At 39.4% G+C, this 23,971-nt stretch overlaps 1 long non-coding RNA gene across 2 annotated transcripts in view; it reads right to left on the reverse strand.

Moving 5' to 3' along the window:
* The window catches only part of LOC148187733 (uncharacterized), a 96,015-nt gene extending 74,530 nt beyond the window's left edge, over nucleotides 1-21,485 (reverse strand). For both annotated transcript variants that reach the window (XR_015778456.1, XR_015778455.1), the window contains exons 1-3: nucleotides 21,128-21,485; nucleotides 19,820-19,873; nucleotides 19,113-19,231 (exon numbers count right to left, since the gene is read on the reverse strand). This is a non-coding gene — a long non-coding RNA (uncharacterized LOC148187733). The remainder of the gene's footprint in view (nucleotides 1-19,112; nucleotides 19,232-19,819; nucleotides 19,874-21,127) is intronic.
* Nucleotides 21,486-23,971: the final 2,486 nt, after the last annotated feature.

Genomic DNA, 23,971 nt, shown 5'->3' on the forward strand with positions numbered 1-23,971 from the left:
CTCTCTCCCTCTCTCCCTCTCCTCCTCTCTCATCCTCCTCTCTCTGGCACGAGGGATGCACAGAGTCAGGCAGACGGGGAATACGGTGTGAGAGGAGACATGGTGGGAGTCCACAATGGATCTACTTTGAAATTGAGACTTCCTTCGAAATGATACACATTTTGCTGAGGTTATGGCTCTCTTTGGCATTTATCTGTGTCTTGCATGAACTGAGCCCTGCATATGGACAATCTCAGCTAATGGAGGAGGATGGGGAACCCAACATCTGAACAAAGGGAATAATATGTCGTCAATATAGCTCATTTCAGATATTTCATTTCAGGAGATGTCTAAGCTCTTCTTAATTAAGGACAAGCTTATGGTTTCAAATTAACTCATTTAATTGAAGGGACCAGTTCTTGTCTGCAAGACGGTGTGGAGAATGTCTCCAGTCTCCTTCCGGAGGCTGTTGGCTGACACATAAACACTGGGAGAGTTCACAACTATCACAGCAGCCCCATCCATACCTCTGGGACCGCCTCTCTCTCTCTCTCTCCTCAATGAGACACACACTGCCAAAGACTCCCTCCATTAGCTTTTCACCAGCCGAACAGCTATTCAGCGCATATTCTCCAGCCATTATTCGTGTTAGCAGCCAATGCACCATATTAGGGCTGTTTTTCACCAGCCGACATAATGGGGAGAGGAATGAAACGGTATATTTTCTCTCAATGTTTTTTCTTTTTTTTTTTAAAAGCCAGTCAATTCACAGCCTGATCGTGCTGGGTAAAGCTGGTGGAGCTGAAGTGACTTGTCACCATGGAGACGGCAGCTTCTACTTCATGCCAGAGCAGTTCAGCTAAAGCCCCGAGATGAGGGGGCAGCAGAAAGGGGCTGTTAGTTTGTCCCCAGCCCAGACGCCCCTTCCCTCACTACAAATGAGGGGGACCGGCCTGACCTTAGATGGAACCCAGATTTGTCACCGGAGGCCATATTTAAAAAAAAAAAAAAAAAAGACTCAAGCTGCTGAAATGAAAAGTCCCAGCCTGGATGAATTACCTTTACGTCCTGTAAAGAAGTCCAAAATCTATGGGGAAAAATAAACTCAACAGGGGTCAGTTTCAGAGGAGGTGTCAAAGTGTTGTTAAACTCACTGGGCAATAATCTTAAGTACTCCATGATTTGCACTAATTGGTATGAAATCACCCACAGTGCTTAACTGCAGCTACCGCTCCGGTTTGCTGCATCTGCTCTATGTCAGGGCCGATTCTTTGTGACAGCCTGGAAATACAAATACAAAATTGCCATATGGATCGCCCACCTTTGAGCTTAAGCCACAGGTACAAAGAGGGAACGGATTCTCACCAGAAAATCTCCTCTATTGCTTTTTGCTTTCTTATCAGCGGTAAAGAATACAAGTGCTATTTGCTGTCATTATCAAGGAACACATAAAAGCTGCAGATATTCTCTTGTGCAAAGGGAGCTATTCTCAATATTATGACATGAAATGATTTAAACACAATGACGGGATTGCTGTTTGGCAACTTAGACAAGCAGTTAAAAGCAGAGGGGCGACAGAATGTCACAATATTTCCAGATATGTTCATAATACAAAGAAATATGTTGCCTTTCAGCAGGAGACGTGTGATTATGACAGTAATAATAAATTACTGCTGTGAGAGGATACTGTCGGAGTTAGATGTCAAAAGCGCCTCACTTAGATCTGTCATGGGATAGTGAGTGTCCCATAACCACATATGGCTAGGTGAGGCTATTTGCTCTCTCAAACATCGAGCTGTCTGAGTAATCATACCCAAGTACTTATTATGTGTGGCATGCACTCTAATGCATGCTAATTGCTGCTTATTAACCTAATACTTCCATTAACAGAGGTAACTCATTCTGAAGCAACACATAAACAATATGGAAGCCATTCATAATTGTTGATGGCAATTAAAAAGAGGAATCTGTGCGAGGGCATTTACTAAAAATGCCTCAGTTTGATTGATTTCTGCTTTCATATTCTTTAAGCGTTGGCTCGTGGCTCTGGTTTACACAAACACAAAATCAGGACAGGTTAATCCCAAGTGCTTACATAAGTATCTTCAGTCGCGCTGCAGCTCATCGAACAAATGTGCAAGTGGTGACTTCAAGTGAATTAAATGGCCACCTGTCATGAAATGTTTTAGTCTTGCAGCAGAGTCATGAGTTGTGTTAAGCAGTTAGGTGACATGAGAGGAAATTCTTTATAGACCTGCAGGCTAACATTACCTCCCTGTTACTTTAACACAAAAGGGCTTGTTTCTTGAGTATTAATAACCAAGCCTCACCTAAAAAAATTAATTTGAAACTATGCATACACTCCTGAATAGGAGAGGCTAAAACTATTAATTAAAAGTGGAACAGGTTCTTATTTTAGTGGAAAGTGGAAAAATTATGAGCCTTTGTTAAGGAAGGCCCAGGAGCAAAGCTTTCATTAGCCTACATGCATGGCAAAAGCAATTCATCAACTGTAATTTTGCCTCAATGGGCAAAAAAGAGGGATCAACCTCAGCATGCTATTTATGGAGATTTACGGAAGTCTGGGAAATGCTAATGTGATTAACATTTATCTACAACATGTTTCGAAATGGCCCTCATGTCCACGTTTTGCCTTTAAGATTAAGTTATTGCACTTGCTCGAGAAAAAAAGAGAAAATATAGAGTGATACAGAATCTGCTTTGCAGTGCAAGAGCACACAATGATGATTTCTTTTTTTTTGGGGGGGGGGGGGGGTTCTCTGTCACATTAGTGGAGGATTTCTTACCCCCCCCCACAATCCCCTCCCCTCTCTCTAAATATCTCTCTTTATGTGTGTCTGTCCCTAGATGAAGGCGCGGCGAGCAGAGCGGCGCTTTTGTCCTACCGGAGTGTCTCTCTCGAAAATGTGAACTGTTCCACGGATTAGCTGAGCAGAGATTTATTTAATGCATCCTCATAGAGTATTGTTGAAATCTATTTTGGGATACGGAGCTTGCCAAGCTCTAAGCCTGGTAATATATGCCTGCTACAGTTTAAGAGAGAGGGTTCACAGACCCTCTTTATGTTGGGATCATATGGATCATACAGAGTCATTGAATATGAAAATATTGCGGGCTGGTAGCACATTTATTGTTTTCACACAGGGCCCACAAAGGGCTTGTTTCCATGCCCTCCCTCCTGTCTCTTGTTTGTTTGGCCTGTTTAAATATTTGATGTCCTAGAGAATGATTGTGATATTCACCAGATAAGATACTGCACATGCATATGCCATGAGAGGCCCCTATTTAAGATACCGGCTTAAGGTTTCTGAGAGGCCAACAAAGCCATGGATGGAAAAGACTGCAGTGCATTTGCATTTAAGCGGTGGATTTAGCTAGAGCAGAATGAATACTAATAATGTATCTAATTTAAAATGCTAAGTATTTACCTTAGAATTTATTCAGCTATAAAACCTTATAAATAAAATCAAAAGACACGTTTTTATTCAATATCTATAATAGTGTGCTTACAGCAAAGGATGGGCTATGTAAATTTCATGAGGCATTTACTTATAAGATACATTACAAATTTAGCCATTTACTTTCAGAGGAAATGTAAACTGCTTTAGAGCATTGATCAGTTTTAAGTTGCTGATATCAGCAAAGTCCCCAAAACTGAACCAACAATCCCCACACTCTTGACTACACTTCCCAGCATGCCTCAAGGGGGGATAAGGTTTGGACTGCTTCTCCTCACTGTGAACGGGTAGCAATGTGACAGAGAGTGACACAAAAGAGGAAAGCCAGGGGGTGTGCAGGAGTGGGGGAGAGGGAGCCGGACAAAAGAGAAGACATGGGCTTTGCACGGAGGACATGATAAAGCCAGGAGCATTATCGTCAGTGTGAAAGACGGGGGCCATACTTCAAACGGGATTTTCTCTCCATGACAGGATACTCCGCTGACGCAGAGCAAATAGCTCTCTGTAGCAGTATATAGCTTCAGGGCTTCTAGGCTTCTTTGTAAATTCAACAAACTACAATGCAGTGATAGGATCTCATACAGAGAACCCAGAATGCTCCGTATCAAAATTATAGATAGGTAAATATAATAGCAGAAGTGGAAATTCATAAGTAAAGAATTAAATAACATATTTTTATAGATATGATTAAATGACTGGGGAAAAAGTGCTTCTTAAATAAATAAATAAATTAGACTCACTTGAAAGCAATACCGGCAACTGATGCATTATTTTAGCCACTATAAGGGAGGCTTTAAGCTTTACAAATATGACTCTTGCAAGGAAGCCACGGGGTTCAATCAATTAGTCTGTGATTATTATTACTTCTGTTGTTATTACTAGTCCCAGCAGCCAGGCTGTTATGGTAACCCTAGACGCAGTCCATACTACTAATCCTTGCCCCTTCCCTAACCTTAACCTTTACTCTCTTAATCAACATCATATTCGGAGCAAGTGGGCAAAATATTTACATGTTATCTCTCGCAGCATTCAGTGAGAATTTGCTTTCACTCTGGGAATTCTCAGCTGGAGTTGTTTTGTGCACTTGCATACATCACTGTGCATGAGTGTGTGTGCGTGTACAGTATGTGCATGCGTGAGTAAGTGTGTGGACGTGTGTTATTCTTTGCGGGCTCCATTGTTGGTTTTTCATCTTTTGTCTGAGTTGAAAGTCACAAGGACATTAGGGTCCCAATAAATTAGAGGAAGAAAGGCTCCCATTGTAGATGGGCTGTCGTGGGTGGTGTAGCTCTGTCTTTATATAGATCTGTCTCGCACATTATGGTCTTCCTGACAAATACGAGTTTAGGCTCGGCCCTAGAAGTTGTGGTTAAATACAAGATATTTTAAGTCAATAAAGGCAAAAAGACAGTAGTACAGCAACCACAGCTAGACAAGTTTATATCCCAGACTGGTGGAAAAGCTCTTCTTTTATTTTGTTCAATATTCAACCCATCTGTCCTCAATTCTGACAATGACTATTGAGAAGTTTGATCCAACAGCAAATATGAACTGGACAGCAAGATAAAGGAAAAGCACGAAAACATTGAAGCAAGCAAACATCGCAGTGAGACAAAGATATTTCCTATGCAAAGCTCGCACACAATGTCATGTGTGATAGCGACGAATCCCGTCCAAGTCACACGCAGGGGGGTTGGTGGGGAGACAAAAACGAGGTCGGCTGCCTGCATCTTCCAATGATTCCCCCTCTTAGCTTTGATTCCGCTGATCCAGTATCTCGCCATATAGCAAGGGACACAAAGCAGATTTCAGCTTTGGGCTAATCTCATTAAGAAACTCTAACCACCCCTATGAGTGGTGGGGGGAAAAAGCAACTCATTCTGCACTATGCCAGAGCCAAGGCTCAGGGAGGCAGGTGTAATGTTACATAATTAGCCTCTAAACGGTAAAAAGGAGATTATTGCAAATGGCCTACCAGCCAGCACATGCAGTGGACCTGGTCCCCGAAGACTCACAAGTCTAGTGAAGCTGAAAACATCCCTGGGGAATTGATGTGTGAAAAGGGAAAAACAGGTTATTTGCAGTAAGTATGTGGTATAGGGTGGTCAAGGCCCTCTGTAATTTGGTCCACTTTAACAAATGAACATGAGTTTGATTAGGGTGTAAGTGGGGGGTTTAGAACAAAGTAGATGATAGCCAGTTTGGGTAAAAGTCAGTGCTGCAGGAATACAGCGGGAACCTAAATTGACATGTAGCTTTCCTCCATCATTCTTCTCTTTCTCATAACAAGTGAAAATGTTACTTTAAAATACATAAAAACGGCATGGGGGGAATTTAGTGAGGCCCAAGTTTGTGCTCCTGCTGAGATGTCCTGTCAACCACCAGCAGGGGCTCTGCCGCCGACTCCTGCACAGAAATGGCTAACAGAAGAATTGATGAAGTCGGTCTGATCCGGGGAGCCCACACCTAGTCACTCATAACCTCAAGACTGGATTACCATGTCAGATTGTTGCCATATGTGGCACGGCGCACCACTCTGGCAATGACAGTGATCAACTACTACCGTGCACCATAACCATCCAACAAACATTACTGTCAAGAGTTCAAACACTGAGCACGCTCAAATAAAGGATTTCTGCATCATGTTGAAGTACAATACCCCATATTGTCCGGCAAACATGCTAATTAGAGAAACAGATGATCTGAAAGTCTCTCTGGGCAGAGCCAGTTAGGACAAAGAAAGAATGGCGGCATTCCTTTGTTGCCTCTTCAGACACGCTGAGGCATCGGCTCGTTGTTACATAAAGTTGTATAACAAATGAGCCTGGGCTCTTTGAACTGGCTGACCACACAAGCCTGGAAGAGTCACTAGGAGCCCAACATGTGGCAGCAATAAGATGGCCCCGCCCTCCGCAAGACATGTGGGAGACACTGCATTCCAGTGGAGCTCATTAAAGCTAAAAAACAAATCCAACAAACACTGCCCCAGTCTCAAAGGAAGACCATGAAATATGTAGGACAGGCCGTGGCAAATGACATCGGCCTTTACTTCTATTTATCTATCTATTCTTTAATCATTATTTCCATTGTCTATTCCACACAACACCAAAAATGTAGTAATCCCAAAATTCTCATAATCCTTAATTCCATTTGCTCATCATCTCAGGAACTTTAATGACTCAGTGTGACTGACAGCTGAATTTTCAGACACGTTTTTAAAGACAGTGACATTTACCATGGCTTTTATAAAGTGTACAGATGTGGTTTAGCGTTTAAACCTGTCATTGAATTTGGCTTATTTATAATGCTGTTTGTTCCACCAGTCTGCCCAGTTAAGCTATGTGTTGTCTGTTTAACTTGGCTATAAACAGACTGTTGCTGACTGTTTGAACTCCTCCTCACACATTCACATGAGCAAAAGGGTGTGTTTGTTTTTTTTTTCTTTCCTCTTTTTTTACTGTTATTGTAAAATGTGACATGATATTCAGTTTGTGTACATGACTTCACAACATGAGGCCGTGCTTTATGAGGATCCCAGAGTGTATTCACTTAAGATTGATAAAAACTCAATAAAATCAAATGCCCACCGGGGAGGCAGCTTTCTCGCTGTAGCAGACATCTGGCATGATTATTTTCAGCTCTTCAGCTAATCCTCTCTAAATGTAAACTGAAGAAAAATGTGCCAAATGGCTTTAGAGCAAGACTGAATTTTGGACTTGTGGAAGATTTAAATGAGTTTTATAGAAATGTTAGAGGCATTATTGGAAAACACAGTGAGACAATTGTAATTACTTTTCAGCCTGTCACATTTATAATCATTATCCCACTTTTTAGACATGCCAATTTTTGACTCCTGTTAACCATTGCAGCTGTGGAGAAGCCACATAACATACAGCAGGTTTTTTTTTTTCATGTTTTGATGTTCTTTCATCTGTGTTGCTGGGCGTTAGATGTTTGATATGTAGCGTTGTGACTGGAAACGCTTGAGTCGTGTGCATGCCATTCAGAGGTGGCCCAGTAAGAGCTAATCTACTTGTCAGGGTTGACTGCCAAGCATATCAGCCCACACACTTCACAATATGACTTTATTCATACTGTAGATCTGGGACATTAACTGTCTCTGCCCACCAGAACACAACACTTACGCCCACCGCTCCCAATGAAAGAAACCTACATTATAAGTCTGTGCAAGTGATAAAAAACTGATCCACATCCTTTACACCTCACATCTACAGCCCCCGTTAACCTTAAGACTATAACCCTGTTGAGACACATGCCTTACACGAACATTCACTTTAACAGCACTACCTTTTTCTATGTGAATCATCTACAATTATTCTGTACATTGTGATATTCCCATTCAATAGATATCAGGAAAACTGCCAGCAGGATGTTTGGACAACGCTCTTCTTGACAATGATTCAGTTCTTATGCAGCAGCGTTTGAAATAAAAAAGCTTGAGGGGCTATAATGTTTACAGCAGCTGTATCATTAGTGACTTCTCAGATGGCTACCACCAGTCAGTGCAAAAGATTAGGAAAAAATAAATGCTTTCTGAATAAATGAGTAAAACCAAAAATGGATTTCATGATGACTCTGCTCTAACAAATGATAGCTTCCAAGCAGATGACCTGAATCATCCTAAATAGAAAAAAAAACTGCATATCACTTCTGAGTTGGAGCCAAGAGATGCATTAGATCAGGCTTATGGCACATTGTACCATAATAAAAAGTGGTTGGCATGATTTATTGAGCTTGAATAATGGTGCCTCATGGGCATTTCATAAATCTCTAATAGGCCAGTGACCTCAGTCGCCAACACTTCATAAATCTATATCAACAAAATTGGAACTTCAAAACACACATAATATAGCAAATATGTCTAATATGTTTGCTTCAATTAAAGAAATTGAGCACAGGTCAAATAGGCAGGGTTCACATATACATTAAGAGTAAGAGCAATTATTTAGAAAGTAATAACTCCTTGATAAAGAAGAAAGGACACACAGACATCTGCAGTCGATTAAAGCCTCACAAATTTACAATGAGGCGGAAGAGGGATGTCAAGTTTTCACACTAATTTAATACAGGGTCTTCTTGACCCAGCTATTATGAGAAGGATTCTTTTGCATAACATATTGTAATGATAATTTTTAACTCCGAACGGTAATGCTGAAAAGCTGTAACAGAAAGGGCCGCTGCCAGATGGAAGAAATATCGCTCTGGACTGTATTATAGTGAGACAAAATGAAAATAAGAACGTATCCAAAGTTTACAATAGCAGAGCTATTCAAATAAACCAATAAATAAATGAGAGTACAAATGTGTAAGCCTCAGGGCAAAGAGAGGATCTTGCTGCCAAGTCACAATCTCAATCTCCGTTTGTGCTACACCACAAGGGGCAGTGTGCTGTACATGACAAACAAGGGCTGCAGTGCTGTTACACATTTGATTCACTGCAGGGGTGGGCTCACACAAGGCAGCTAAGGTTATCAGCTGTTTACGGCTCCATTTTCCTATAACTACACATGTTGTAGAATAAACAAATAAAACAAACAAACAAAAATGTGCATCTATTATTTAACTGTACAAATAAATATATCATATCCTTAACATTACAAGTCTGTAGTTCCTCACCTTTAAAGGAGTCATTGTTTTTATCTCAGGACCTGTAGCAAGATGCCTAATACGCATCTTAAAAATCATCATACCTAAACTGTTGTTGATCTCTAGCTTGCACTGTTAATATGATGTTCTTAGGGCAATATACTGTACTAATATTAACAAGAAACCTGAGCAATAGTCCATTAATTCCAAAATGGCAAACTATTAATTTTCAATATGCTATTAAAATGGGCTGAGAGGAATGCTGAATATTTTATACAACCAATTAATAGCTTCTTAGTGGGTGGATTTTATTTGAATTAACAGACCGTCTCGCTCTCCTTTTTAATTTGCCAGATTAGATTGTTTCAAAGGAAAGGAAATAAGTTTTTGCAGGTACAGAGCTGACAATGGTGATGCGTGTGTGTGTAGGGGGGGGGGCATGTGTATGCTTAATGTGTGTGTGAATTTTTACCTTTTGCCTTTCATATATAAAAAAATAAAAAAACACTGTTTTATGTTCCCTAAATATAGCATATTTGATTATAAATATAGTATTTTTTTAAAAAAATGATATGATTAGTTTGTAGTGTTGTGTTTTTAGAATTTGGGAGATACACTGGTTGTTTTTATTTGAGAGTATTTTCTATATTTTAAGAAAATGTAGCACTGTGTAAAAAAAACCTCTGAAATATGTCCATATTATTTTTGTGATTTAAAAAAGAAAAACCTTAAATTGTTTTAGATCACATTAGTTGTCATTTTATGCATTATTCCTTATTATTTTGTAGAGTTGCGATGATTAGTGAATCACAAGAAAATTAATTGCCAACTATTTTGATGATCAATTAATCATTTTGTTCATTTTTCAGGCCAAAAATCTCAAACATTTGCTGATTGCATGTGAGATATGTGAGAATTTCTTTGTCATTTATGATAATAAATAAAGAGTCTTTGGGTTTTGGACTATGGTTTGATAAAAGAAACAACTTGAAGATTTCACTTTGTGTTCTGGGAAAAAGTCAGCATTTTTCACTTTTTTTTTTTTTTTTTACATTTTATAGACTAAATAAAAAGTCAAAATTGAAAATACTTGGAAGATACATCAATAAAAATTGTATTTTAGTATCTAGTATTTTGGTGATTTAATTGTTACTCAAGCTGTATAAAGTACATAAGTACAGTAGTCTGGTGCATTGTTTGGTCTACAATATAGGACTAATGGGGATTGTGGGGTTAGTTTTTAATCTGTTTGCAGTAAATAAAAAAAATAAAAAATAAAAAAGGGGGGGGCTGCAGGTTAAGGAGAGGACAAGAAGTTGGGGGGGCTGTGACATGAAACTTGAGAGCACATCCTGAATCATTTTCAATCTGTGTACTAAATTGATGGCGATGAAAATAAGACTCTGAGACACAAAAAAACACTTGTTTGCAGATTAATGTCTTGAATGGAGGGTTGTGAGGGTGCTCTTTGTGGCAGGCCTCACATAGTGCCTCGGCCCTCACCTGAGACTAATGCTCTAAAGACTCTAAAACCACACTGGACTGAGCTGCACAAATGGGACAAATAAAAAAAACATAGTTTAATTCATGAGGAATGCTCCTATATACTGTAAATATTTAGTAATAAACAAGTAAGCCAACTCATTGGGGGGGATCATTGCTGCGGCTACACAGTTTGTGTTTTTCCACAATGTCACATTTAGGCTCTAATATTCTGCGGGAGAATGAATATATTTGTTGACTAACAGCATGGATAAAACTCTTAAATATTCAGAATTTTTAATCTGGTTTAACATTTCCACCCGTTTTATGCAAATTATAGTCTATTAGCATAATCTCATTTGAGAATACATCCTTTTAAAGTAAAAGATTATAACCTATTTTTTTAAACACATATAAATCAAATGTTATATTGAAATGGTAATGTTTTAAAGTCTGTGCTCTGTAGAAAAGAAGTGCATTTACATATATACTTTTTTTTTTTTTTTTTTTTTGCATTATTTGCTCAACACTACACGAAAAGATACAAAACGAGCTAAAACCTCCATGAGGGAAAACATCCAACAGCTTAAATGTCTTGGCAAACATGAAACATCCATTTAAAGAGCTACAATAAACAACTGCAAATATTCTTTGTGTTATTTTACCCGCGACATATGTGTATATACATCATTTCTACCCTCATACTTTTCTGATACCAATACTGTTGTTGACAAGATTAAATCAATTTTCCTGGAGAGGAGAGAAGAGGAGAGGAGAGGAGAGGAAAAGGTAGGACATTACCTCCAGGCATTTAAGTGGAAACAGGGTCTGTAAAAGCTTCAGTGAGATATTGGGATGGATAAAGATGTAAGAAAGAGCCATTATGCTGCTGAGGTGGGGGGACTCTATCTCTCTCTGTCCCCTCCTCCTTCCCTCTTTACGTCTGCCTTGAACTTGTAAGGAGTTCAGCAGGTCTGAGCCTACAGTCCAGACAGGCCTCTGGAATGCGAGTGCGGCCACTCAAGCCCGTCTGACCTGCCACCATACCAGCTCCATTTCACTGGGCTAACTTACCTATTCATTTACAATGGGACTTCAACTTTATCTTCCCTTGTAACACAACATTAACTGCCAAAGAGCTGGAAATGCATTATCAGCCCGCCCCAAAGCTTGGATTGCTTCCCTCATAAATAAGATCATTATACGAGTGGTAATCCCATTAAATAGATCATTTTACAAATATCTAAATCCAATTAATAAAGTGTTTTCAGAGGGGGTGCAGCAAACACTGCCTTATAGAGGGCTGACATGCTGTGACTCCAGCTCTTTGTTCCTCACTCCCTTAGTAGCAGGGGTGATATTAATAAATACAACCCCGAGCCGGATTCACTCTTTGAAAGAAAACTGGGATTCCTCTTTTGCTTGTTTTGGTTGACTAAAAACTAAGTGAAAAATCTATGTTTAACACATGAAAGGATGTAATTATTTAAGTTAATTTTGCTATGAGTTTGGGGAATCTCCGTTCAAAAATAAGTTTTTTTCCCCTACCTTTCACTCCGACATGTATTGCACTTGCTTGCATAATGTGCTTATAGGATGTCCTTATGCTGTAATCCTATAAAAATCCCTTGCTGGACGGGACCGCATGAGCTAAAAGCTTTTAAATGATTGCCAGATGGTTTAACAAATTAACCATTTATGGAATTAATCCAAACTAGTTTCCTAAATCATTACCATAACTCATCAGTGGAAGTGCCCTCCAAGTGCCCTTTAACTTTTGGACGTGAGTTCCTGACCATGTCACTTTCTCTGCACCATAAGCCAGAATACTAGAAAGGCAGAAAAAATGTTTTACTAATCAATTGCCCTTGCATAAACTAACCATCTGTGAGCAAAAGAGGCATTATAATCCTAAAGTAGATGCCCCTCAAGTGCTTGTGTTTGTTCCACTAAACTAATAAAGTGCATAATCCGATAAAGGATGATATCCTAAGCTTTGATTGCGCCTGAAGTGGTTGTTTTACCTTTGTGGAAAGTGCGTCTGGCATGGTAAGAATGTTTTCGTATCTTTTCATGGTTTTTAATTGCCAGCTGAAGCTGTTAGGAAAACACTGCTGTGGTTAAATGAATTAGAAAACAGTGCCCCTGGGTGATGTTAACACGTCGCACTCTCTCATCCGAAGCGTATGTACGGCAGCTGCCAGTGAATGATCTATGTGTCATTTATATGGCTGTTTATGGTACAGAGTGGAGGAGACCACAGCTCTGATTATGGTTTTGAATGTGTCTTTCACTATCTAGAAATTCTTTTGTCTCGGGGGTTCGTTTTAACAACTCTGAGATGATTTAAGTCACATTGGCAGGAGTTTCGATTGCACTTCAACCTGTCAGAGTAATAACACAGCCAAACATATGTCTGTATCTGCGCATGTGATATCATTAGAGCGAAATGCTTTTTTTTAAATTCTGGGAAACTCCATGTGTTCAGAGCAGAGAGGGAGCAGCTTTTAGCACTGCAGCAGACCACAACCCAGCATCCTAATGACAGCATCATTAGAAGTATCATAGCAGTAATTATTCTCTTCATCTGAGGGCGAGCCTACAAAGAGGGGCTGGTGAAAAACTGAGGCCGAGGTTGAGACCAGTCTCCCCCTCTCCCACTCTGCTTTTCCCTGTCTAATCTGTCTTTTTCTAATGAAGAGAAGGAAAGCGAGAACAGTGGAAAGAAAGAGATGTCAAGATTGAGGTCGGCCGCCCCCCTCGCAGGGTCAAACTCGAGGGGTTAATACCTGGTGTCCGACACTGCACATAAACTCCGCTGAGCTCATCACACTAATTAAACAGACACACATCCTCTCGGAGCTCCGATGGCCAATCGCTGCCAGCTAAAAAAGCAGTCCATTCATGGAGGTTGGCAGGGTGTGCATGTGGGGTGGGCTAGGGAAATGCTACCTGCCCTTCCTCAGTTTGATTAATGTGAAGAACAATGGCGCTCTTGTGGCCCGCCAGCCTCACTCCACTTGGTTCTGGTTCACCGCTCGAGGAGAGGGGACTGCATGTTCCAAACTCGTACCCCCAGACGAACCACCACCTAGCCTAACAACTTGTCGACGACTGCTGTCTCCTCAACACCCAGCTCCTCGTCCTCGGACCAGGCATGTCAGAATACAGTCCAAACAAAAGCATATTTTTTCAGACTAAGTTATTAAAAATGAAAACAAACTATTTCTACTGATCTGCAATTATGCAGACTTTCTGTAAGTTTCCCACACATTTTCATGGACAAAATTTCAAAACTTTTCCATGACTTTTGGAGGACGTATAATTTATTTGCCACATCATTTCTGCTTGCAGGCACACATGAAGGGAGAGACGGAACGTGGGGAGAAAGGTAAGAAACATACGCTGACAGCTACAGGAGAAACATTTTAAATTTTCTTAATTATGTTATCCACGGAAGATTGCTGTAACTATTTCATCACACACTACAAATATTCTAAAACTGTGAATGATTTTTACTAATTCCATGAGTTTTAAGGCCTTGAAAATGTGATTGTGAAATTCCATGACTTTTCCAGGTTTTCCATGACCGTGGGAACCCTGATGCTAACTACTCCAGTCAGTTTTCTATTTTTCTCACAGAAGCTTACTCCAAAGTTTCTCTATGCAAAAATACTCCAATTCATACCGCAGCTGATTCTCAACTGTGTTAAAACGTGTCATGTTAGAGCACCAAAACGGACATTTATTTATATAAAAATGTCAAGAGTTATTTCTTTAATGTCTCATTTGTTTGTCTTTCCACAGACTTTGCAATTCTTAAATTGATGCATCACTTGCAAGTTAAGAAGTCCTTTGTTTTGATGTTTCCACTGTATATTAAACTACTGTTTTGCCGATGCCTGATTCAAGTTATATCCAGTGTATCTGACCATCTTTCTCTCTTGCTGTTGGCATAAAAAGTAACAGACAGCCGGCAATTACGTCCAAGGGATAAAGACATCAACGTCATCTCTCTGCGGGAGTGACAGCATAATGTTACGTGTGTCAAAACTTGGGCAACATAATTAATTGCAGCACTCCCTGAACTCACAAAGAGCTTTACCAATACTTTGCCAATACTCTCTGCTTCAGCTTTATCAAAACAAGGAGACAAATTGAGCCACCTGCATGTCTCCAAAGCCTGACAACTCATCTCACTTGCAAATTGCGAGCATTTTACCCCCCTACAAAGAAGCCCGTAGAGGCTAGCAAGCTTCTCAGCAGCCAAGGCTTGATAGGTCTTCATGCGGCTACGTGACACTTTGAAAACAGTGGAGACATTCCATCATACTGGAGGCTGGAAAAAGAACAGGCAAAGTCCTAATGATGATAGTCCATATGGCCAAGAGCGCAGTATTGGTCACACACTCTGAAATGTTTGGAGAAATGCTTCACTATTATTTGCAGAGAACATATATTTGAAAAACAAACCATGACTAGTGTGCTAAAAGGCATGTAGTGAGGATTATGAACTCAGGCATGTTGTTTTTCTGTAACATAAGGTTTATATAAAATTTGATTTTTTTTTAAGTAAAACTGGTGATGAGCAAATGCATACAGTGTACATGAATTCATCCAGTACTTGAAAAAGTTGCATAGAAACTGCTTTTTTTGCATGAAGGTAAAGTGGGTTATAGACTACTGAGATATCTTGAAACATTGACATTTACTTACATTTACTTTACATTTCTCTTAAGGACAATATCATCTTATCAGTGTGTCATATTAATTGGGAATTACTGTGAATAGAACTGAAATTGCTGTATGTCTGGTATGTGCACATAGAAAATGGTTATCACCCAGAATTGTGCTGATGGGACTGTAGATGTAGATCACATAAAAAGGAGAAAAGGGGGAAAACAGAGAGGGAACGAGGCAAGAGAAAGATTCAATTCCTTTCATTAAAACTTACTACTTTGTATTTTATGGTATTGTAATCCTCTCTATGAGCAATTTTGTAATAGCATAAACCATTATTTATCTCAGATTAATTAGATTAAAGACCTTTTAAATCTCGTCTGGTGCAGAACGCCCATGGAGCTTCTCTTTTCACAGCAGAGAAAAACCAATAGATCTTTCCTGCCGATCACTTTTTGTAGATTAGAGGATTGTTATTAATTGGTCAATTGGCTAATTGTTCTTTTTCCTAATTAGTCACCGCGGAGGAATAACGAGCTTTGTTCGGTGACCCTCATTTACAGTAATGTGCTCGTCACATTAGCAAGGATTCACATACATGCAAGCCAAAATCTAAACTACACGCAGAAATATACAGTAGTGTTGTGTGTTTTGAGAACCCTGAACTAAACAATACAAATCATAGCATACATCTTACCACCCATGGCTATTGCAAAATGAAGATAGCAAACTTAACACTTGTATTGGAATTACACTAATCTTCTGCATAGAGGACAAAAAAACATGTATTTTTTTCTAAGTAGACAAGCTGTAAGAAATCATGTTATTTGCTGAAAAATGCCTACTGTGGTATGTGCAGGATGAGGAAAGGTTGAACGTGTTTACATCCACACTTGGTTACTGCCTGGTATTCAGACTGGCATGCCTAGTAAGTAGAAAGTAAAGGGTAGAAACTAGAGGGGCACTGATGCTGTCAGTGTTGGTGAAGCTACTTAAACTACACTGTTTAGTTAACACAGAAACAAATCTGACACTAACAAGAAACAGACGAAAGGACGAAAATCATAACCTCCGTGGTTGGCACAGTATACAGGGCCTACCTTTTTTGTAATAATCTAAATTAAGTAAGAACACATATTTAAATCCGCCTCAGATCTGGTGGGTCTTCACTAGAGATTCCTCAATGCAGGGTTTTCCATACATTCATTTATTTGTGGTGGCCTACCGCAATTAAAACAACTGCCACCACAAATGCATTTTCTATTTTTGGAGCTGGACTGTGCATTAGGGGTTCTGTTGAAATACACATATCATTTCATTATTCATTTAACCACACTCTGGGAGCACAGAGCACACTCTGAGAACAGACAGAGCAGTAGAGTGACCAGCACATTAAAAGTGAAACTTAACCGATCATTATGCAGGATCTGAAAGTTTGCATTCACTTGCTCCTTTCTTCCATCGATCTGATCAGCTCTGAAGAGATCAGCAGATTATCAACCCCCAGAGTCACAAACTGCTGCGAGGTAAAAAAATAAAAATAAAAAAATATGGAGAGCTCTGCCTGTGCTGTGTTCATTGACTTGCTAAAACCTCAGAATTTAGAGAGGGTACAGCGATGAAAAAGGGACAAAAAAAAACTAAGTGTCATCAGCTACTGCTACATATACACCCTCATTCTGTGGGAAACACTGTGCATAATTTACACGTAGTGTTACCTCAGAAACCAGAATATTTCCATCACTATAAGCACAACAAATTTAAGACAATTCCTCTTTTCACAAACTACAAGTGGTCAGCAAATGGCTTTAATGGCAGCCAAAATCTAGTGCTTTCCAAATAACTACCATAGACATCATTACCATGAGAAATGCACAGGAGATCTGCAATGGCATCTGACAGCTTTTCCCAAATGAGGTAAGTAGGGAAAATGTTTAATAAAGTGGGCCTTGACCACTGGCTTCAGTCCCCGGCCGATTTACATACGCAGGGAGAGAGTCACAAAACAACATCTGTCTAACTGCCCGCACAGCATGTTAAACCGGGTAAAAATGTTCTGCAAACCTACCTGATAACAGTCATAAAGGGTAATATGATTAAAAAGAATCAATCAAAGTCACTTTTTTGGAGAATTAAAGCAATGAGCTCAAAGTATTCACATGGAAAGTGACAAGTACCAAAAGATTCCAGCTCTATGATCACTGTGACAAAGTGTCTTGTGTTGTATGCTACTTTGAGCACACTTGTATGCTTATTTTATGTCCTCAGCTAAGGAGGAAACAACCAAGCTGAAAATCCAACAAAAGGCAAAGCTATATGAAAGCTTAAATGAAAAAATACACTTGTCACTTATCTCTGTAAGCAGAGAAGAGCGTCCAAACACATCCTAATTGAGGTGCTGAAGGTTTGCCATGAACTCAGCGTTATTCAGACATTAGCGTTATTTGACATTTAGACTCACACACATTGACAAGTTGTACACCAAAATCAATCAAATCAAAGTGAACGGCAAAGTTCCTCCTAAACCCAATTTTTCTGTCAAATTTTTGCCCTGCATAGACCGGTCAGGATGGCAGACTTTTCTACCTTGACATCTGGGTACTCATGTTCACATTTTGCAGTACAGTTTGGTAGCAACTATATACAAAAAGGTTTAGCGCAGCTGAATCAAACAAATCCTCTTTTATGTATACACTTTAGTTTTCCATTTCAAATATAATATTTAGCATTAGTTATTTAACTTTAAAATACTGAGATGTAACCAATGACATCCAACTAAACTAAAGGTGGTGTCAGGCAAAAGTGATGTTAATTCTCTGAAATGTGTCACTAAGCCCAAAAACAACAAGTGGACTGATTCCTGAGTCACTTCTGTAACAGGTTAATACTTTCTAATAGTACAGTGTGCAGTGATGTCACATCCTCCTGGCCATGCCTCCTACTGTAAACTGTCCACTGCAATCGTCTGTAAGATGACCAGAGAGCGCAGCCCAACAAGGAGCTCTGTATGAGAGACCATAGAGCCAGACACTCAAAGACATTGGCAGACTTTGCTGAGCTCAGCCCAAATGTACAACACGCTCCCCTCAAACCTGGGCTTGTTTAGCTGCTGGCACCCGGAGGCATCAGTCAGATGTATGCCAGCTGAGCTGAAATGTGCCCACAGAGTACACACTGCAGCATCACTACCAGCACTCGTGCCCTCACCTTGTCTACCTTGGCACTTTTTGAGTTTGATGGAAAAAAATGGCCCATTGCAAACGACAAGTCAAGTGCCAGACAGCATATTTATACATCTTAATTAGCAATAATGAAGCCCAGTACCTGCCAACAATCTGATGCCAGTGGTTACTGTGTCGTGTTGACTAGAGTGTGTGTCTGTTGTTTGCCTTCTACTTACATGAGAATTGCACAAATAAAATAGGTGAAAGGATGGTGTGTTTTGCTAAAACCATTAGATCTGATAACAAACATGTAATGAAGATGAATCTTTAAACGCAGGTAACACTTGAGGATAAAACTGTTTGGTCTGAATGGGTCTATGTTACATCACTTTATGATAACTAAGCTTAGTTCTAGAGAGAGGTAAAACCTGCAGGCTGCAGCATGCCTCCGATTTACAGAAGATTATGAATGAGCAGGAGATGATTATTAGTTGCTCTCACAGTTTTTCATGTAACAGATCATTCATTTTAAAGGACTTGTCAGGACATGGTGAATGACGACAGAAGATTCTCATGATGTTTTGTCTCAAGTCACCGTGATTTGAGGCCGTGTTTGGATGTAAACATGTTTAGATCTGTCTTTAGCTATAAGTTCGAGCCCTGCACAGCGAGACATTCTTTATGAAGGTAATGGAAACAAGTTGCATGGATTTTTTTTTACCGTGAAATAGGCTACAGCCATCCTCCTGACGTCTGGATTTATGGCCTGGTAATTCCCCTCTGGAGTAATTTGGCTGGTACATCTGCAGCTTAGCAGCATTCCAGCAGAGCTCTCCTGTGCTGTGAAGTCAGGAGATGACTGATTGATTGATTGTATTACTCTAGTTTTAACATGGCTTTACTGAGCTATTGCAGTGAAGTTCTAATGTGATCTATCCACTGCAAACTACAACTGCGCTTGACGTAAGCAGCGAGCAGCATGTCTGCTACTGGGATATCCTGCTGTGGTGATCAAAAACTATAGTTAAAAAGTGATCTTAACATAAAAACCCACAGCAATAACAATATACACACTACCTGTTTTTTTCAGATTAGGGGAAATTAACCACCATCCACAAAGAAAAAAATATGTAAGGTGCATCCAGTTTAATTCAAAAACAATTATTTATATAATGCCAGGCAATCATCTCTTTTTCATGATTATATGTAATTCTTTACTGTTAAAAAGACCAAAATGAGATCCTCAGTTACTGCTTCTTATTACTTTCATATCTGTAATCCCCAGCAACCTCTTTGAGGTGCCAATTACAGGCTAAAAATGACTAAATGCAAACCTATGGTCTGCTGACAGCTCATGTTTCCTAGCTTTTAGGTGATAAGTCCCAGGCACGTGCTGCTCAGACAGTGATAATGAGACCAGTCGCTCACCAGCTTGCTGAGGAAACACTGTGGTCCTACGAGCTTGACCTGTCCCAGCCAGGCCTGCAAAAAGCACACAACATACGTGTCTGAACAGACGATCTAACGCATAGGATGAAATATTGCTCAAATAAAAGTGAAGTTACTTGATAAAAAACTACAATACTTTAATGTTGCTCAATTAGTTGCTTAAATTAAAGGATAAACTTATACTTAACTAGAAGTATTGTCATTAATCACTTTAGTTACTGTTTGTTAGTCCTTTTTGTTGACATTAACATTTAGTTACCTGAGGCAACTACCATTTTAATATGTTTATCATTAGCTGTAAAATATTTTGATAAATGTTTAATTAAATGTATATTTTGAAAAGGCCATTCTGCCAATTGTTACTTTATCATCATTATAATTATTACTTGTTTTGTTTTAGCCATCAACTTGCCAACAAAATTAGCAAACTAAAGTCTACCTAGCTAGCAACAACCTTTAGCAATGAACTTAGCTTAGGCTACTATCAGTAAATAAATAAATAAAAAATAAAATTGAATTTTAAAAAACGTAATAAAATTAGTGTGCCCATTACCACTGTTAAACTTACTGTCTTCCACTTCTTTTTAACATGGCTATCCTCTCACCTTATGCAATAAAACACGGATAAAAAATGAACAATTCACATTAACTGATTATCAATTATGTTTATATTAGCAATGCAGCATTACAGTAACATTAGTGTTTTTAAAAATAGTTAATGTTACATAACCTTACCATTATTTAGTGCCTTTAAAGAAAGTAAAAGGAAGTGAACTTTGTTAAATTTAATGTGTTATTAGCTATTCAAATTGACAGCGGCTAATTAATAGCTAGCTGGCGAGCCACCAACAGCCATGCAAAAACAACACAGCTAGCTGTTAGCTAGTTGGCTAATGACAGCTAATGTTGACGTTAGCAAAACTACAATAACGTTAGCTTAGTTTTATCGCCAGACATTACACAGTTGTAATGTAGCTCTGGTATATGTAATTTTGCAGAACAATTTTAGTAGGCCTATAATTACCAATGACTTCACCGGCTTATAGTGCTATGTGAGCATGGAGTATTTGTCTCTTTAATGTTTACTTACGTCAGGTAGCTAACAGTAAAGCCTAATGACGTTAACCAGATTAGCTTTTAGCCAGCTAAGTCGACAAATTGGATGGAAATACGGTAAAAATAAATAAATAAATAAATAAAATAAAATAAATAAATAAAAAAGTTAACTAACAGCATACAAACGGTTGTTTGCAACTACTATAGCGCAACAAATACACAGTGAAATACCTGCTGAGGGAGGGGCAACGATGAACTGTTAGCTACGTGACGAACACACGCAGAGCTGAGCTGAGCTGAGCTGAGCTGTCACAATACTTAAACGTTACCTGAATCCTTCTTCTGTTGAGTTTAACGGCGGTTAGCGTCCATAAAGTCGCATTACCGCCTCCTACTGGATTCAACCTAAGGTCTCCACTAAGGATAAACAACAATACCAATAATAAAAACAACAATAATCACAATACCCCTTCGTTTTCCGCTCCCTCTCTAACGTATCTGAACTACTTCTCAGCTGATTGAGAGAGCTTAAAAGGGACTCACAACAGCTGCTGAACATCCTCTCCTGAAACGTCTCCAACATCCAGAAACCTCCTCGCTGCATCAGTAATGACCACTGTTTTCTCTGACTTTCTCTCAATATCAGCAGTACAATTTATCACCATGGGTTTCCTGAATCCTGTGGCCACTGTCGTCTTCATCTCCTCTGCAGCACCGCTGACTTTCAGGTCTTAAGGGGGGAAAAAGTTACAGAAATATGTTATTTTGTCCAGTGACAAATCTAAAATTCAGATATGGGGAAATAAAAATGAACTATTGTGGACATTCTGCAGTATTAAACAGTATTTAAACAGTAAACAGTGCTTTTTTAAAACTTTTTTTTCTAAATAGAAACAAATACATTTACTTAAGCACCCCTTCAGTGGTATATCAGCTGACCTCGTATTATCTGAGTTTCTAATAAAAGCTCTAACAGGGAATGAAACCATTTTATTTCTAAAATTGGAATGTTAGGGAAAACAGTGTATTAATACTTTGTTACAGAAGGCCTACTGTGGTATTTATATTGCGTGGAGTATCTGTACTTTACTTGAGTTTTTATATTTCTGTCAACTTTCAGTTTTACTCCACTAGATTTTCTAAATACAATGTATACTTTTACTCCAATACATTTACCCCACGCACCTTAGTTACATACAAAAAAACAGGAAAGGAAAGGAAGAAGAAAGGGATGGGAAAGAAGGAAAAAAATAATTTTGTTCTTTCAAACCTGTAAAAACAACCTGATTTTTCTTCAAGTGTAACACACACTCCATTTTTAAGGTGGTGTAAATGTTTAGAAGAAATAAACTTCTTTTCTCAGAATGACTTTTCATACTTAAGTACAGTTAATATTAGATACTAAGAATGTCACTGAAGTAAGATCCTTACTTAAACTTCTACCAAAGTCCTGTACTTTTACTGAAGCATGGCTTTCAGGTACTTCATCCACCACTGAGTGAAATCAGAAGTGAAGTACAAGTATGCTCTTATATGGCTAAGGAAAATAATAATAATTTAAAAAACAAATTGCAACATTTTAAAGTACAGGACAAATGTGTGTATTTTGCAGCTGCGTGTCTTATAGGCTGTATCTTTCGCCTTCGTTTGCTGTTCGATGTCGACAGATTCCCTCCTTCCTCTGGTTGTCATCTGTCTTTGTTCACCTGATACCAGACGCGTGGCAGCTATCACAGGAAGACAATACCATCAATACAATGCAACACGCTGGGATCTGCAGCACATTTGACACCTGATTTATCTCAAGCACCCATTCAGATTAGTTAACTATCCAACAAAGAGTCCTGCACTGGTGGAGTGGGTGGGGTCTGATACTCTGGGGAGTTTGAAGGGTTAACCTTGACATCTGGCCCCCGATCAGCCAACAAGTTCAGGCCAGCTGCCCAAATAGGTCTGGTTTTTCCCCGAAAAACACCTCATCCATCTGCTGAATTTCTCCTCATATAAGTTTCTCCATGATTGCCCGAGGCGCTTCCATTCACAGACGCGTGCGGGGTGACACTGATCCCTGCTATGACGCCCATCCATATTTAAAGGGGAGTGCAGGTGACCTGTGGGTGGCCTTTTCTGGCACGCTTGGGCTCTCCTGCACCCACAGAATCTTACATAACACGATTGACGGATATTTCCTCAAATTACAGCAATATGATATAATGCACAATGAACTAATGGGCTTTAATCTAGGAGGCACTCAGATGACACGTGCCACCGCCACACAAAAGCTGCGATCTGTGAAATTCGATCTGCTGATGAATGTGTAAGGATGACAATGAGTGTGCCAATTAGCTTATGAATACAACAGGTGACACCTACATAAAGCCCAATTACACATGTATTTGTGTTCAGAGCCTCCCAGGGCAGACTATAAGTTAACAGAGGAAGATAAAAAATTAATCATGATGCATGCTGCCAATTCTGTCACCAGGCAGAATTATCTTGAAATTAACTTAATGAGCATGGATGCATCTAAATGTGACTGACACCTAAATTTACTCGTATAAAAAGCAACTTTATATTCAATTATTACAGGTGGTTCTGTCACTATTTCAGTCACCTGGAGCATTCAAAGATTGTGTTATTAAAGGAATTTGGTGTAAGTTATTTTCTATTTTCCTGGTGTCCGTGGTTACCACTGCTATGCATATTCCACCGTCAGCTCTGCTGTGGCGTGCAGTGGCAGCTGCCACGGCGTTGCGTTGCACCTCTTAAGGGACTACAAGATTGAGGTGACAGGGGAGGTCATGTTTTAACCTGCTATGTGGCAGGGAAGCAAACCCACCCACAAAAGCATCAGCCGGTAAACAACCCAAGTGTTTCTTGTCCCAAAAGACTTTACACAGTCTCGATGCACACATAGGCAAATTAGAGTGGAGTTTTAACAAGCAATCTCGCTACTCGGTTGTCAAACGATGCCACTTCTCCTCTTTTGCCAGGAAGGCATGGGAATTTCTGCGGAACAAAAGGAAGAGCTGCTTTGAGCATGGGAGAAAAAAACAAACGCTTTGACACAAATAA

Source organism: Plectropomus leopardus, chromosome 13 (genome assembly GCF_026936395.1).
Source record: "Plectropomus leopardus strain MGB_pleo_1.0 chromosome 13, ASM2693639v1, whole genome shotgun sequence".
Taxonomy (NCBI): Eukaryota; Metazoa; Chordata; class Actinopteri; order Perciformes; family Serranidae; genus Plectropomus; species Plectropomus leopardus.